The sequence below is a fragment of the Lepisosteus oculatus genome, chromosome 15 (genome assembly GCF_040954835.1).
Source record: "Lepisosteus oculatus isolate fLepOcu1 chromosome 15, fLepOcu1.hap2, whole genome shotgun sequence".
Lineage (NCBI taxonomy): Eukaryota > Metazoa > Chordata > Actinopteri > Semionotiformes > Lepisosteidae > Lepisosteus > Lepisosteus oculatus.
The window spans coordinates 20574566-20588655 of record NC_090710.1 but is presented as its reverse complement, the minus strand read 5'-3'; the positions used below and the strand labels follow the sequence as shown (position 1 = coordinate 20588655).

At 39.2% G+C, this 14090-nt stretch overlaps 1 protein-coding gene across 3 annotated transcripts in view; it reads left to right on the top strand.

Annotated features, from left to right (window-relative positions):
• The window catches only part of nhsb (Nance-Horan syndrome b (congenital cataracts and dental anomalies)), a 155523-nt gene that overhangs the window by 116872 nt on the left and 24561 nt on the right, over positions 1-14090 (top strand). The gene's annotated exons all lie outside the window — the stretch shown is intronic.

The following is a 14090-nucleotide window of genomic DNA, read 5'->3' as shown; positions in this document are numbered from 1 at the left end:
CTTTCCTGAAATGTAACATGTAGAGTTCTTTAAAAACATTTTTGAACGTGTTGGCACGGGTGAAATTGCACAGCCTCCACTGGATTTCAATGTGTTGAATTTTCAATTCTTTCTAAAAAAGGCAAACAACAGAATATGAGATGCAAATATTTGTTTTTCCGGGACCGACAGCTGTATGCACTGCATCAGAGTGGCTGCCTCCATTGACCTTTAACATCAGTCACACTGTGCTGACTGAATTTAGTTTGGACATTCCTAAGCATTTTATCTCATTAGCTCCGCACTTTGTGTTGGGATTCATGTAAGTGCGTCAGAAGATGAGGACCAACATGTGGTCAATTGAAATAGCAGCATCTGATTACACTACAGACTTTATTGTCCTTTCTTAGACGTGTTTGTGTTCTTTGTATGAGCAGAACAACACTTATCATGAAATTATGTTCATTACTTTGTATATCTTGACTTTTTATTTATACTTTTGTAGGTGATGGAAACATGTTCATAACATGACATATTTGTTTGTTTAATTTGTTTTCAAGTTAATTAAATACATTGTGTGGCTTTACATTCTTGCTTCAGAAAGCACACCTCACCTTGCCGGCATCTGATTTATTTCTAACTATTTCCTCATTTGATCTCATCCCTGCAATGTAATGAAAACAAAAAGCCTTTTTCTTGTTAGTGGCACTTCATGCCTGTCTGCAGGTGCCTTTAGGTGTGCAGAAGAATGCTTTTGATCATTTTATCATTTTTTTATTTATTTGGGGAAAGAAAGCTTATTGCTTTTGTGCTGTTCTCCAAACCTTGGCATCAGATGGAAGCAAATTGTTCTCTTGCAAAAGTGGGCTGGATTCACAACAAAGGACCCGGAGAGCAAGGAGTCAGCCAAGTGTGCTGGTAACACTTAGTGGAGTAGAGAGGTGAGACAGCCCATCTACTTCTGCTGCAGCCCAACAGCAGCTACATTAAATTGCGGTTTCAGAGCTTCTGCTCTGAGGAAATGGGTTGCAGATGCGCTCATCTGCTAAACATCAGATTGATAACTGCTCTGGAGGCCATACGTCTCGAAGAGATTCGGAAATATGCCACGGTGATTCATCTTGTGGACCTGAGGATTTGGTGTGCTCTTTTCCATTTTCGTTTTGCGTTACGCTGTGAAGTAGAATTCTGCGGTCTGTTATGCTCACTAAGCAGGCCTTCTGTTTCTTTTTTATATTTTCTGGTGTCCCCTTTATAATATGACTTTGCACTTTAGACGAATCCATTGTTTTCTGTGGTTTCTTGGACATTCACTGCCCTGTACCTTAGTTCCTCATAGATGACCATACTTCCCTGAGTTCATATCAGCCTGAGCACAGTCACTTTTAGTTAAACTGATTTTGTTATATGCCAAGGCATGTGAACAAAGCAAATCAAAGCATTAATGTAGAATATGTGCCTCTTGTCCTATGCAAAAAGGGTAAGACTATTTCAAAGCATTTATTTCACTGCCAGTGTCATTAATGCTATTTCTATTAGTACAAGGCAATTACTTTCACATCGCTTTAACACTGAAAACAAGTTAGAGATCGTTCATCCTTTATTTATCCTGTACAGTTAAGTCCTGAGGAGTTTTGTCTTTTTTCCCACAGTGGATAATGTTCTCTGAGCAATAGAGAAATGGCAACTGCGTTTTACTTCTGATCTGAACACAGACCACCAGTGATGAAGGACCAGAATACTGGTAAACTAATAATACTCTGAGCCTCAAGACCTAATAAGCTTGTCTGCATGAGGTGCCATCATTGTTCTGGAAAATTTGCTTTACCAGCTCATTTTCAAATATTGTCAACCAACAAAATGTCTCATTAACATGATCAAGTGACCTCTTAAACAGCTGCTGTGTTGCTGTGTGTTCCCCATATTAGTGCAAAGGCAAGGTGTATCATACTGTAATAGAGCCCCCAAACTGGCAGCTGATAATGGGGAGAATTTCTGTACAGCTATATGTGGTTTGGTATACCTTTTAATTGAACTGTGTGTGTGTGTTGTCTGGTGAGATATGTAAAGCAAAGATTGTGTTAATTTTTGGGAACATTATTATGTGAAATGATCACAAATTAGCTCAGTTATATCTGACGATTTTCTTTTCCTCTCGATTTGTTTAAGATGTTTTCATGTATAATTACTCGTGACATGGTAGCACGTTATAAAATATTTTCTGATTTCATTCTATCATTGTGATCATTGTTCATGATTTACAGATCGAATACTTTAAATTTTCTCTAAGCAGTTTGGACGTCTGTTTGACCTAAAATTCCTGAAACAGACTTCCCTGACCAATCTTTAAATTATTAATTTCATTATTCATTTACATAAAAACAGCCTTTGTCTAACACACACTTTGGTGGTTATCAGCTATTGTTAAAGGTCATGAGTTAATCTAGGCATTTTTGAATAAAAACCCAGAAGTGGTCTGAAATGAACTTAGGGCATAAGGTCACAAGTTCAGCCTTCACAGTTTGTTGAACTCAAAGCCAAGAAGACCAGGGGAGAACAGAGGTCACAGCTAGGAGTGAACAAGCTGTATTTAGATGAAAGAAAACCACTGATGAGAAAAACGTATTAGCTACATCGTTTAATTGCATGTGACTCTTGAAAACACAACCAGACCTGCTTTGAAATATGGAGGATTATTCCATTTAATCTCTATTGCAGACTGTGTTGGAACGGAAAATGCTCCCCATTATATGCACAATTAGTTATGGTAAGTTATGTAAACTTACAAGGTCAAATAACCAAACTCTTAAAGCAACAAATGGAAGACTCTATGATCTTCAAATGCTGGACAAATTGGTCCCCATGTGTATAGATAACTGTAGTCCATTTTTCACAAATATGGTTCCACTCGGTGGTTCTTGAATTTAACATTACCAGTACAAATTGTAGGTCTGCAATGTTAAGAGTTTTAAGTTCAGATTTTAATGGCATTGGGTTTGATATTAATTAATCAGTTGCATTCATATGGTGATTTACATTCTAAAGGAAGGATTGTAAGGATTGATATGTACACAAGTTATTATTTTTAATTATGACATTCAGGTAGTGTGCACAGTTATATGTTTATACTATCTTTTACTCAGGCAGCTAGTGTATTTTGCTTTGTGAAGCAATTATGAAGGCTGAGAATTCCACTTTTTAATATTTATTTGAAAATTGTTTTATTTTATTTAGTCGTTTTATAAGCTTACCTAAGGTACTATTTACAAGGTTTTCACTGTTTTCTAAATTAAGAAGTTAATGCTCCCTTTTATAGTTAATCATCCTTACTAATGATAAAACATATAACAGGCATAGATTGATCCAGGAGACTTACAGTAGGCCCTGTTTAAACTAGTCCACTTTGAGCTGCACAGCAGTTGGACTTTCTCACCTAGTTTGTTTCTACAGTACGGTTTCAATTGTTGAGTACAAAGAATTTGTAACAGTGGTAAAATCAAGTAGAGCACGCAGTGAAAAGAAAAGCAGTGTTAATTTTAGCACACATACAGTAAGGCACATCATCAGGCTGAGTGTTTGTTTGTCTTCTCATTGTCATTCCAATAAGTCAAAAGCAAAGGTCTTGTCAGCTGGAGGACAGACACATGTACTAATGGTAACATCCACTCCAGCAGACACCAAACCTGTAGCAGAGTTTGTTGTTATGTGGCTGAAACAGGGAATTCAAAGTCCTCTGTCCTCTGGTCTGTCTTGACTGCATGCAGCTAACTCAGGATCACTGATCAGGACTCATAGTGACTGTCAATGACCTGTACATCTGCACTCAGTGCAGAGGATTCTAATATATGAGCCATAATCAGGAGCTAAAGATCCACTCTGAAATTAATCTCGCCTTCTCTGTAATCAAAACAGTGCACACTGTTCTATGATGCGTTTGTAATCTAAAATGACCAGTATGCCATAAAGTCAAATTTTCACTTGTTTTTCTAAGATTAAAGGAATAAAAAGACTTGCAGAACATTTAAATCGGTATTAGAAATATGGTTTGGCTGTAAGAGACCAAAGCAGGCACATAGATTTATAGATGTATGGATGAATGGACAGAATAAATGTCATTTGTCAAAATCTTTGTTAATGACAAAGACAAAGTTTATATGAACATATTATGGAACTGAATGTGGATTATAATGTTTATTTCAGCACACAGGAGTCTGTCAGACAGAAAACATTGCACATTATTAGCACCTTAGACTGCAGGAGAAAACAAACACAAAAAGTGGTTTATAGAAACAAGTACTGTATAGCAACATGGCCTTTTCCTACAGTGCAACAAGTACTGCATTAAGAGATCTTGCCCGCAGTGCTCTTTCGAAATCCTGACCTAGATTTTGCTGCCTTAATACTATTGACTTCTAATGACTTCTGCATCTGTAATAGCAGTGATGTAGCGGCTGCTGTGTTTGCTTGCATTAGTGATCACTGTGCGCTTCTGATATCAGAGCAATGCAGATGCAGCAGTGTGGAGCATTACAGATTCAGGCAGCACTAGATAGCACAGAAACATCTGTACAGCCTGTGTGTAGAGGTGGCGGTGGATTAGGAGGGAGGCGGAGTAGATAACAGGCATCACTAGGTGAATACCAATTGTTGTTTTCCGCAGCAAGGGGAGAAATAGCTCTTTACTGTATTGGTTTAAACAGATAAAGCGTAGTCTGTAGACTGCAGTACTGTACCAAAATAAAATCAGTCACTGTGTAGCACAGTTTTTTTCTGTCCCTTGTCAGCACTCTGGGTGTACTCCCTGTTAGACTGGTTGCTCTCTGTGTGCAGGGATTTCTTCACAAGCCGCTTCTTGAGAGACCAGAATGAATATCCTTGATACCATCCTGGGGTGACCTGCAGAGATTATTTCCTATTAATTGAGGAATACCTGAGAAATGTTAATGTCTCTTGTGTACTGAGAAAAGGCAATATAGGTGTTCATTATTCACTGAGTTGAAGCACAATTCTGTATTCAAAACATTGTTTTAATATTTATGCAAGTAGTATTTATTTTAATCTCGGCCTCTAGAGAATATCATCGGTATATTTTGACATGATCCTCAATGACATTATGTTATAATCTAGTTATGCATTCTAGTATACACCACTGAAAGAAAGAAAAATAAATATTAACTTTGAAACACGCTACAGAATGAGACAAAATATATTTATGATTTATAGAAAGCTCGGTGTATATTTCTTTGAATCTTCTTAATTCATATTACTATAAAGTATTACAATGGCATGGAAAAGAAAAGGGTATACAGTCGTTTTCAAGTTCAATGTGTGTTTTCATAATGTGGGGGACGAGGAATATGGCAGTTTTTTTGCATTATATGTGGCCAAAGCTTAATTAGGAAACCTTTTTTTCTTATTATTTGATTATATATTTGATATATATATCTATAAATCTGCATTTGTATGTGAAAAATAGTGAACAATAAAGAGTTATTTTAGATTTGTAAAATGTAGCTTTTTAAAAAATGGTTCTGTATCTGAGGTCTTTATATCTCTGCATACCCAGACAGAGTGTGCATAGATTGCTTGTTATCAGAAGTCACTGTTAAAGACTGATTTTTGCTTATAGCTTGAAAATAACCTTTTCTGTTCTTAAGATTCCATTTTGTTTGAAAAAATAATTTATGCAAGGCATTTAGGAATAGTGAGAAAACAGCTTTTGTTACCTTGAACTTAGCATTGTAGCAATTACTGCTTGTATAAATAGTTTCTTTAATACTAAATCCACAGTAAATCTTAACCACAGAAAAAATGTCTGAGAAATCCAAATCCTTGCATCACCTTCCATATAGTGTTAACTTGAATACTGTACATCCACACACTATCAAACCACTATCCTCAGTGATAAGCTATTTTCCCATCCATAAATAAAAGATGATAGATTGTCACAATCAAACATTTGTTGCTAGATAGACTTTCTTGGGTTTCGGTTAGGATTATGGTTAGGGCCAGGATGGTGGCTGGAATTAGGGTTAGGAGTAGTGTAAGATTTAACATTAGGGTTTGTGTTAATATGAAAAAAGTGAATGAAAGTTATGTCTTTTGGAAAAGGGCTCAAAAAGGCCTGCGAATGCTATACTATGATCTTAGGGTTATAATAGATCAGTATTATCCGGGCTACATAAAGTCCAGTTCAGAGGAAGCAATACAGAGTAATGATTTTTGTTGTCATTATGACTGTTATAGCAGAACAAAACCAACCATAGACTGTTGTCAGATTCTGAAAGTTGTGAGCTGACTGTAGTTCCTTGAATATTGCAATTATGTTTAGCAACATGTTTAAATAAAAAAAACTATTAAAGAACGATTTCTCATGTCTCTGTTAGATGTGTCAGGCACGGGTCATATACTGTATATGAATGCAACCTATTAAAATGAAATACGGAGGATATTACTGATGCCAGACTGTCCAGTGAGGTGGTAGGTCCAAACTCTCTGAAGCAGAAAACACTTGAAACCAATTTAGCCATCCTTTAATATTGCTTTCGATTCCAAGAGGGCTGAATATTTTTTCGTGGTGGTATTTGGATGCCCCTTGAGGGTGAGGCCAAAAGCAGGGGGTCCTCACAGACCTGCGTGCCTTTGGACAACACACCTCCTGAGGAATTCCAGCCCACTGAAGCTCAGCAGGTGTGAACCTGGCCAGTACTGTACCTGGATGGGAGACCTCCTGGGAAAAACTAAGGCTGCTGCTGGAAGAGGTGTTAGTGGGGCCAGTTGGTCGGACTCACCCTGTGGTTTGTGTGGTTCCTAATACCCCAGTATATTGATGAGGCAAACTATACTGTAAAAGACTCCGTCCTTCGGATGAGAGAAAAAACAAAGTCCTAACTCTCCGTGGTTCTTAAAAGGCATCCTGGCCAAATTTCCCTCTGGGCTTTACCAATCATGGCCTCCTAGTAATCCCCATCTATGAATTGACTTCATCACTCTGTTCTCCTCTTCCTCCCCACTGATAGCTGGTGTGTGGTGAGTGTACTGGTGCACTGTGGCTGTTGTCGCATCATCCAGGTGGGGGCTGCACATTGGTGGTGGTGGAGGGGAGTCCCCATTACCTGTAAAGAGCTGTAAGTGGAGTGTCCAGAAAAGCGCTGTATTAGTATGAGGAGCTATTATTATCCGTGAGAAACGGCAGCCCTGATTAGCGCCAGTGTGCTGTGCTGCCTGAGCCGCTGCTGCTGCTGCTGCTGACTCTGCAGGCAGCGCGGAGTGAGGACGCGAGCTGGTGACAGTGCAGGACGCGCCGCCTCTCCGCTGCAGCCCGCGCTGCGCGGCTCCTGACCCCGCCAGCGCGCAGGCTTGCAGCTCGCGGCAGGCGGCAGGCCGAGGGAGAGATGGGCAGCTCTCAGCGCATGCTGCAACCATCCAGAGCACGGAGGAGGAGGTGTAGGAGAGGGAGGAAGTACAAAGGTATGACAGTCTTGCAGTGCAGGAAGACAAGAATGCAGATGCTGCTCTCAGATGCAAATGTGCCAAGACTATCCAGCCCCTAATAAGCAAGAAACGTGGACAGCAGGATGCACCACGGACAGCGCTGTATGTATAATTATCAGTGAAGATAATTTGGCTTAAAAAGGAGATGTGGCTCTTGTCTGCTTGATACCACAGTTTATAAGATGATAAGTATGAGTGCTTAGCAGGTTTTGTCTGTGAGCAAGTTCTATATTAAATAGTCACGATCTCATCTATAGTTCCTGAAAGAATGCTTTATCAGAGGAATTGGTGATTTTTGGTACTGCATTCATTCCAGATACTGTGAGGTGTTTTGTGGCTACTGTGTAAAATAAAACATTGGTCTTTTCTTTCTCTAGGTTACAGCATAGATTCTATACAAACTGTAATTCTTGCATTTTATTGTGTAATGTGTATATGTAAAGGCAAAAGAAGATCTGACTTAAAAACCAAAGTCTGAAGAGTAGAAAGGTTAAAATAGTAATTTTTTTTTTCATATATAGTTGACTTTTGTGCTTGGTGGGGACTGAAATATCATTTTACTTACTGTGGAGTAATGTAAATTGTTGAAATGAAAAGGGGACAGCTTGAACAGTACCGACCGGGGATTTTTTTTCTTATTACCTTATGATATGAAGTAATGCTGGATTGCAGAAATGTTGCTGAGAAATGTATTGTTTTTGGAATGCTGCATACTCAGGGCTTAGGTAGTCATTGACAAGGTCTTAGCTGGGTAGAGTGGGCTTTTACACCTGGAAAGCAACTGGAGGATGAGAGCCTATTGCTGCGGGTGATATATCTGCCAAACGAGCTGCATTTGTAAAGTTTGGAGGGAAGCTCGGTTATCAGCTACATCCGAGGAATGCCTCTCTGATAACCTGGGTGTGGGTGATTAAACAATATCCCTAAAGGTTACTCTGTTTTGTTTTCTTTAGACCTTGTTGTGGTCAAAATACAGGCGTCTCAAATTACACAACAGCAATTATTTTACCTGACAAATGTGAGCCTGGGAATTGTCTGGCAAATATCATGAGTTCTAATGGGAGTATGTTTAAAGTTCAGGGGGCTCGGGTAATTACCTCTGAAATACCTTCAGTCTTAGGCCACAGTCCTTCTTATGACCCCCAGATTAAAGCTGCACTGCACTATAGCCCTCTGCTGGAAGGCAGCGCACACAGGAAATCAGTGGTGACACTAGTCCTTGCCAGTGGATGCAAACTTTCTAGGCAGCTGCACATTGGTCAACTCAGGCACCGAACGTGCTGTAGTGAACAAAGGAATTCTGGGATGAGTGACAGATATTGCTTCTGACCATTTCCTGACTCAGAAAGCTCTAGCTCTCAGCGTCACCAGTCACGCTAACCTGGTAAAGGAAGAAGTACTGTATGAGCCATACTGGCCATACTGGCCCCTGAATGTTCTGTGTTTTTTTCCCATCTCTCAGTATGCACTCCATAATATTAACCCATGTTGACTGCAGTCCTCCTTTTGATACTAATCTAACTTTAAGAGCCTGTTTTCTTGACTTTTTAGAACAACACGTCATTGTAAAGACTATAACTGAGACAAATCTATTCAGCCCTTTATTCTCATTTGGATTAGTTTTAGTGACATAATTAATACTGGTCATGATGGGAACAATTCCCCCCCCCCAGAAAGGGACAACTTAGAGGAGCCACAGAGAAGTTGCAGGCTTTCCATATATAGATGACTCAGAGCAGAATCAAGCCCAGGAGGCTGTGAGCTGTGAAGCAACAGTGGTAACCACCATGCCACAGTAAAGATGGAACCCAGTCATTAAAAATAGGTCTGTGGCACTTCAACTGCAAGCTTGGTAGATTCAGTTTATAGCCATAACCTGACTCATCCGACACATACACGTATCACTACAGTGTTCTTTTGGGGATCACCCCATCTTCCCCAAAATATCCTCTGTCAGCTCCCCATCTCTGTTTGTTTAAAAGTCTTCTGCAGTGTCGTATAAACCTGTTTGATAACTTCATTTTTTTCCCTCCTTAGTTATGCTTACAAGACGCACGCAGTCCAAAAAATGTATCTTTCATATTAGGCCGGTAATTATGGTTTGATAAAGATCTGGCAATTCAGTGTAAATTAAATTTGAAGGGTTGCTTGGATACAGATGACTTTGGGTTATTCAGGGGAAACGGCTGCACATTGAATGCTAATGGGCAGATGCTGGTTTAGAGAGGGGAAAAAATGCTGCTCCCTTATCTACATTTCTCCTCTAGAGTCTGATAATATAGGCAATCCAGCTCTTGTCTTCTTTCCATTATTCCAAAGACATGATTAAAGGTGCCCGCCTTCTGTTAGAAATATATAAGTGACATGTTCAAACGATTGAGTGAGAGTGATATGTCAAACTCTGGACACATGAGGTAGAGATTAGAAGAGACAATGATTGCTGAATGTTAATTTCATGAGCCTAGCAGTATACTTTCAGTAATAATTGCTGTGCCCTTAAGCAGTTGCTTTAAATAATTGAAACCTAAGATAAGAGGTGTTCTACTTTTTTCCTCTTTAGTTCCCTTGAAGCTACTACATCTGCACACATACCCCTTCCATGAATGTTTTCCATAGTTTTCCCTTAACAAAATCTTTCTTTGTGATCAAGAATAGTCCTGTTGTCAAATACTCATTTGCTATTCACTTGCTTTGTCATTTCAAAGATAATGATGTCCCGGTTCCCCACTATAAATATCAATATCTCTCAAATGTTCATTTATGTGTGAAAGCAGCATTGAAGTGTTTCTCTTGCCGGTCTTTTGACTGGACACACAGAAACCAAGCTTTTGGTTTTTGCCTTTCTTTTCTATTTTCCTGTCAACCTCTCTGCAGTGTATAACATTGCCTGTATCCCACATGCTCTGCATTTAACCTTAGTAGGGAGAGATTATCTTGTGTTCTGGAACAGTCAACTCATTGCAAATGAGTGAGATCAATGGTGCAGTAAGCAAGCTCTTTCAACCTGAACCAGGCACCAGGAACTATGGAGGAGGAAAGTTCACCTGCTACTGCGGACTCTCCCATTTTTGGTATGAGATTTCTTAGATGGTTTTCTAGGATGTTTGAAAGGCTTCTTTTAAGTGTCCAGCTGCTTGGTACCTTTTATCCCGCTTTATGTCTTTTTGTGTTTCTGGTAGCTAGGCTGGTGATATGAAAAAAAGCACATAAACAGCAGCCTTTCTCTTTGTTTTAACATTTTAGTGTGCTTTCCTGTCTGGTATTTGCCCAGATTTGTGTCATCCTTTGCTGTTAAATGACAACGCTTTTCTTTCTGGTTATCATTTGCTTTATAAAATGCAAGCCCACCTTCATTTTCCAATTTCATGTCCACCTTAATGCTTTTTAAAGGGGAACTGCAGTCTCAATTTCTCGGACTGGTCGTTAAATCTCGGTAACAAAATAAATGCAGTGACATTATAGGGAAAAAAAATACAAATTGCAAATTAAACACAAAATTGTAACTATGTGAAAATACTGTAAGTCCCCACATTGTCGCAAAGTCGCATTTGAGTTCCAACAAATCCCGACAAGATGCGGCCCTTCCAGCTCACTAGTCACTGTAATGACTAATGTGATGTACGAGCAAATAAATCTGCACACAGAATGAACAAGTAAGTAGTATTTGTCGGCAAAACCGTCTTGAAGTTTAGAGCAATATTTCTATTGGATTAAAAGTAATGGAATCACAAGCCAGCTTGTTTACGATGGGGCTGCACACGTTACCAAAAGTTTTTTTGCCTCATTCTGAATCTCAGAATATGGTGCTGCGCATGCCAGGAGAGTTAATCTATATTGTGATGTAAATTGGAGGTTTTACGACATACTGTGTACATTTTGCATCCATCGCAGTTTGAAATGCTCTCATCAATGATGATTCTAACTGGAAAAAATGAAAATAGCATTGCAGTTCCCCTTTAAGGGGCGTCTGACATCCTAATAGACATATGATGAAGAAATCAGTGGGAGCTGCAGAACTGAGCACTGAGTTCAACCTGAGCAGCCTCTTCCTGGACTTTAAGACTCATGGGTTCAGGTACCACATTGCAGTGATGATAAGCTATCAAAGATAGATTGAGCTCCTGTGGGTCTCCTCCCAAACTAGATTGCTTCCTATAGCCTTTACTTAAACTGCCAATTTCCTCTGTGTATGGCTCGACTGACCTATCATTTGGTGAGCTGATAAAACGTGGGCTTTGAAAATATTGACATAAAGCTTTATTCACACAACATTTATGCAAACCTGATTGGGATTTTGCGACTGTGATCAGCAGAACAAAAAACGAAAGGTTGCAAAGGAGAGGAGCCCTTTTGACCTACAGTAAATGGCCCAATTGGTAATTAGGACCTTATCGATTGAAGTCCTAATCAACATCCGATCATTTCTTGAAAGAAGCCAGGGATTGGCTCCAACCAAATGCCTAAGTAGCATGTTCTAAGCTCCCACAACTCTTTGGATAAGTAGTGGCTCCTCTTCTTGGTTTTAAATTGACTTCCACGTAGTTTCTACTTTTGTGTCCTTTTGGGTTTTGTTTTACTGTTCGTTCTGAAGATGTTGACCTCAAGTTGTAACATTTTTCATCTAATAAACAAAGAAAAAATCAGATGTAAAATACTTAATAGAAAGCCATAGCTAATTGGCAAGGGAAGATGGTTTTGGATTAATGAGCAGCATAAGGCAGCTTCTCCGTTACAGCCAAGCAATTTCCCATTGTGAAAACTCTGGACTACACTCCTTACACGTGTAGCTCCCAGATTTCACCTTCCTCCTGCTGTATGTCTCCTCTGCCTAGAAGAGCTCAAATTAGCAGACGGCGCATTGCCGGCTAAATAGAGCAGAAGCCCTTTCCATGGAGTTCTTTTTGAAAACAACGAAGGCGATGAGCAGAGCAGAGCAACAAGGGTAAATCAGGGCATTCCAGTTGGAGAGCCAGACCTAATTGTGTTTTGTGCAAAAGGATAAAGATGGTACGATTTGAGTTAGGGAATTTGATATAATTTTAATGCTAATTTCAAAGTTGCTGAGTTTTACATTTTTAGGACTTTTTCTGAAAATATATAAACGCGTATCCTCATTCTCTGAACTGTTTATGACTGGGGTTCCTTATTGCTTAAACTGTACAGCATACAGTTGCTAGAAGAGGTGGGTGTTATAGTAACTAGGCAGCAGAATTAAGAATATTCTGTGAAAAAGTCAAAAATAATGCTTTTTATGGCTAAACTAAATTACTCAAGTGATGTTACTTAGTACTAAATTTCTAAAAGACACAGGTAAGTCTTAGGGCTTCGTTAGGGCACATACTGAGGTCCGCATACACCACTAGCAATTTAAATCGCTTTCCATTGTGACTGACAGTTAGAGTAAACACACTAATAATAGGATCTCTGGAACAATCTTTCCCTGGCATTTCATTTGAAACAATCTCAGCTGGCAAGTGGATAGAGGCTAATTCATTGTTTACAATACAGATAAACATATAGATATAGGGACTAGAATAAATACCCAATATAAATCTGACATTTAAATAACAATTCGTATTTAAATTTTGGTTAAGTGTAATCCTTACCCATAGTTTAAAACAAATCTGTTTTTATTTCTAAAGGAGAACACCCCGTTTACTGAGATAAAAATCAGGTGACACGAACACCCTGAGTTAGACAGTTAGTCCTGCTTGAAATCAGTTCAGAAATCTTATGGTATTTTTGGAGCCCCAAGACTGTCTATAGCAGCCTTGTCCCATTTCACATTGTTTTTTCTTGTCCGGTTTTGCGGTGAACTATGACCGTAAGGCCACTTAACTGCCTGGAAGAATGAGAGTGATGTGCATACGCTGTCGGCTTTTAAAATAACTTCGCCTCCATCTCGGAAATCTCTTGGTAGTTTTGCATGAATTATTTACCTGCAGAGTAGTGTGTATAATTTACCTCAGATTTGCACTCTGAATGGAAACTAATGCATGCAGCTATGTTAGGAAACATAAGACACAAGATGGATTACACAGCAGGCTTTGCCATTTCCCAGTCCCTCACATGTGTTACCTGAAGCTTAATGCCGCTTGATGCTGATGATACGAAATGTTAAGCATGGATGTGTCGGCAAAGGACCGTGAAATAACTTTAAACTGCATGCGGTTTTCATTGCGTTAGTGCTGCTGACACAGTTTCTTTTTTAGGACTTGTGTGGTACCTGTAATTACACCCCATATCAACCCTGTTGAGTAGTGGTTTTTCACCAATTGTTTATTCATTCAGTCTCGGTTTTTACAACTGCCTGTCATACTTGGAGACAGGAACAGCTCTTAAGCAGGAGGAGATGTGACAAGTAGCTCACAGTACTTAGGTTTTAAAATACCTTCCATCTGGAGGAGAACAATTAAGCATCATTGCATAGTTTTACCATGTTGATAAACCCAGCTCTTTTCATAAGTCCCTTATTGTGCTTTACAATGTTCTGTGGCTATGGACTCAACTGACTATCCTTTCGGATAATTCAAGAGAATCTTTTTCTTTGCTTAATGGTGGAAATGTGACAAATATCCATATATGTCCATCCGTCCAGTTTCTAACCACTTTATCCA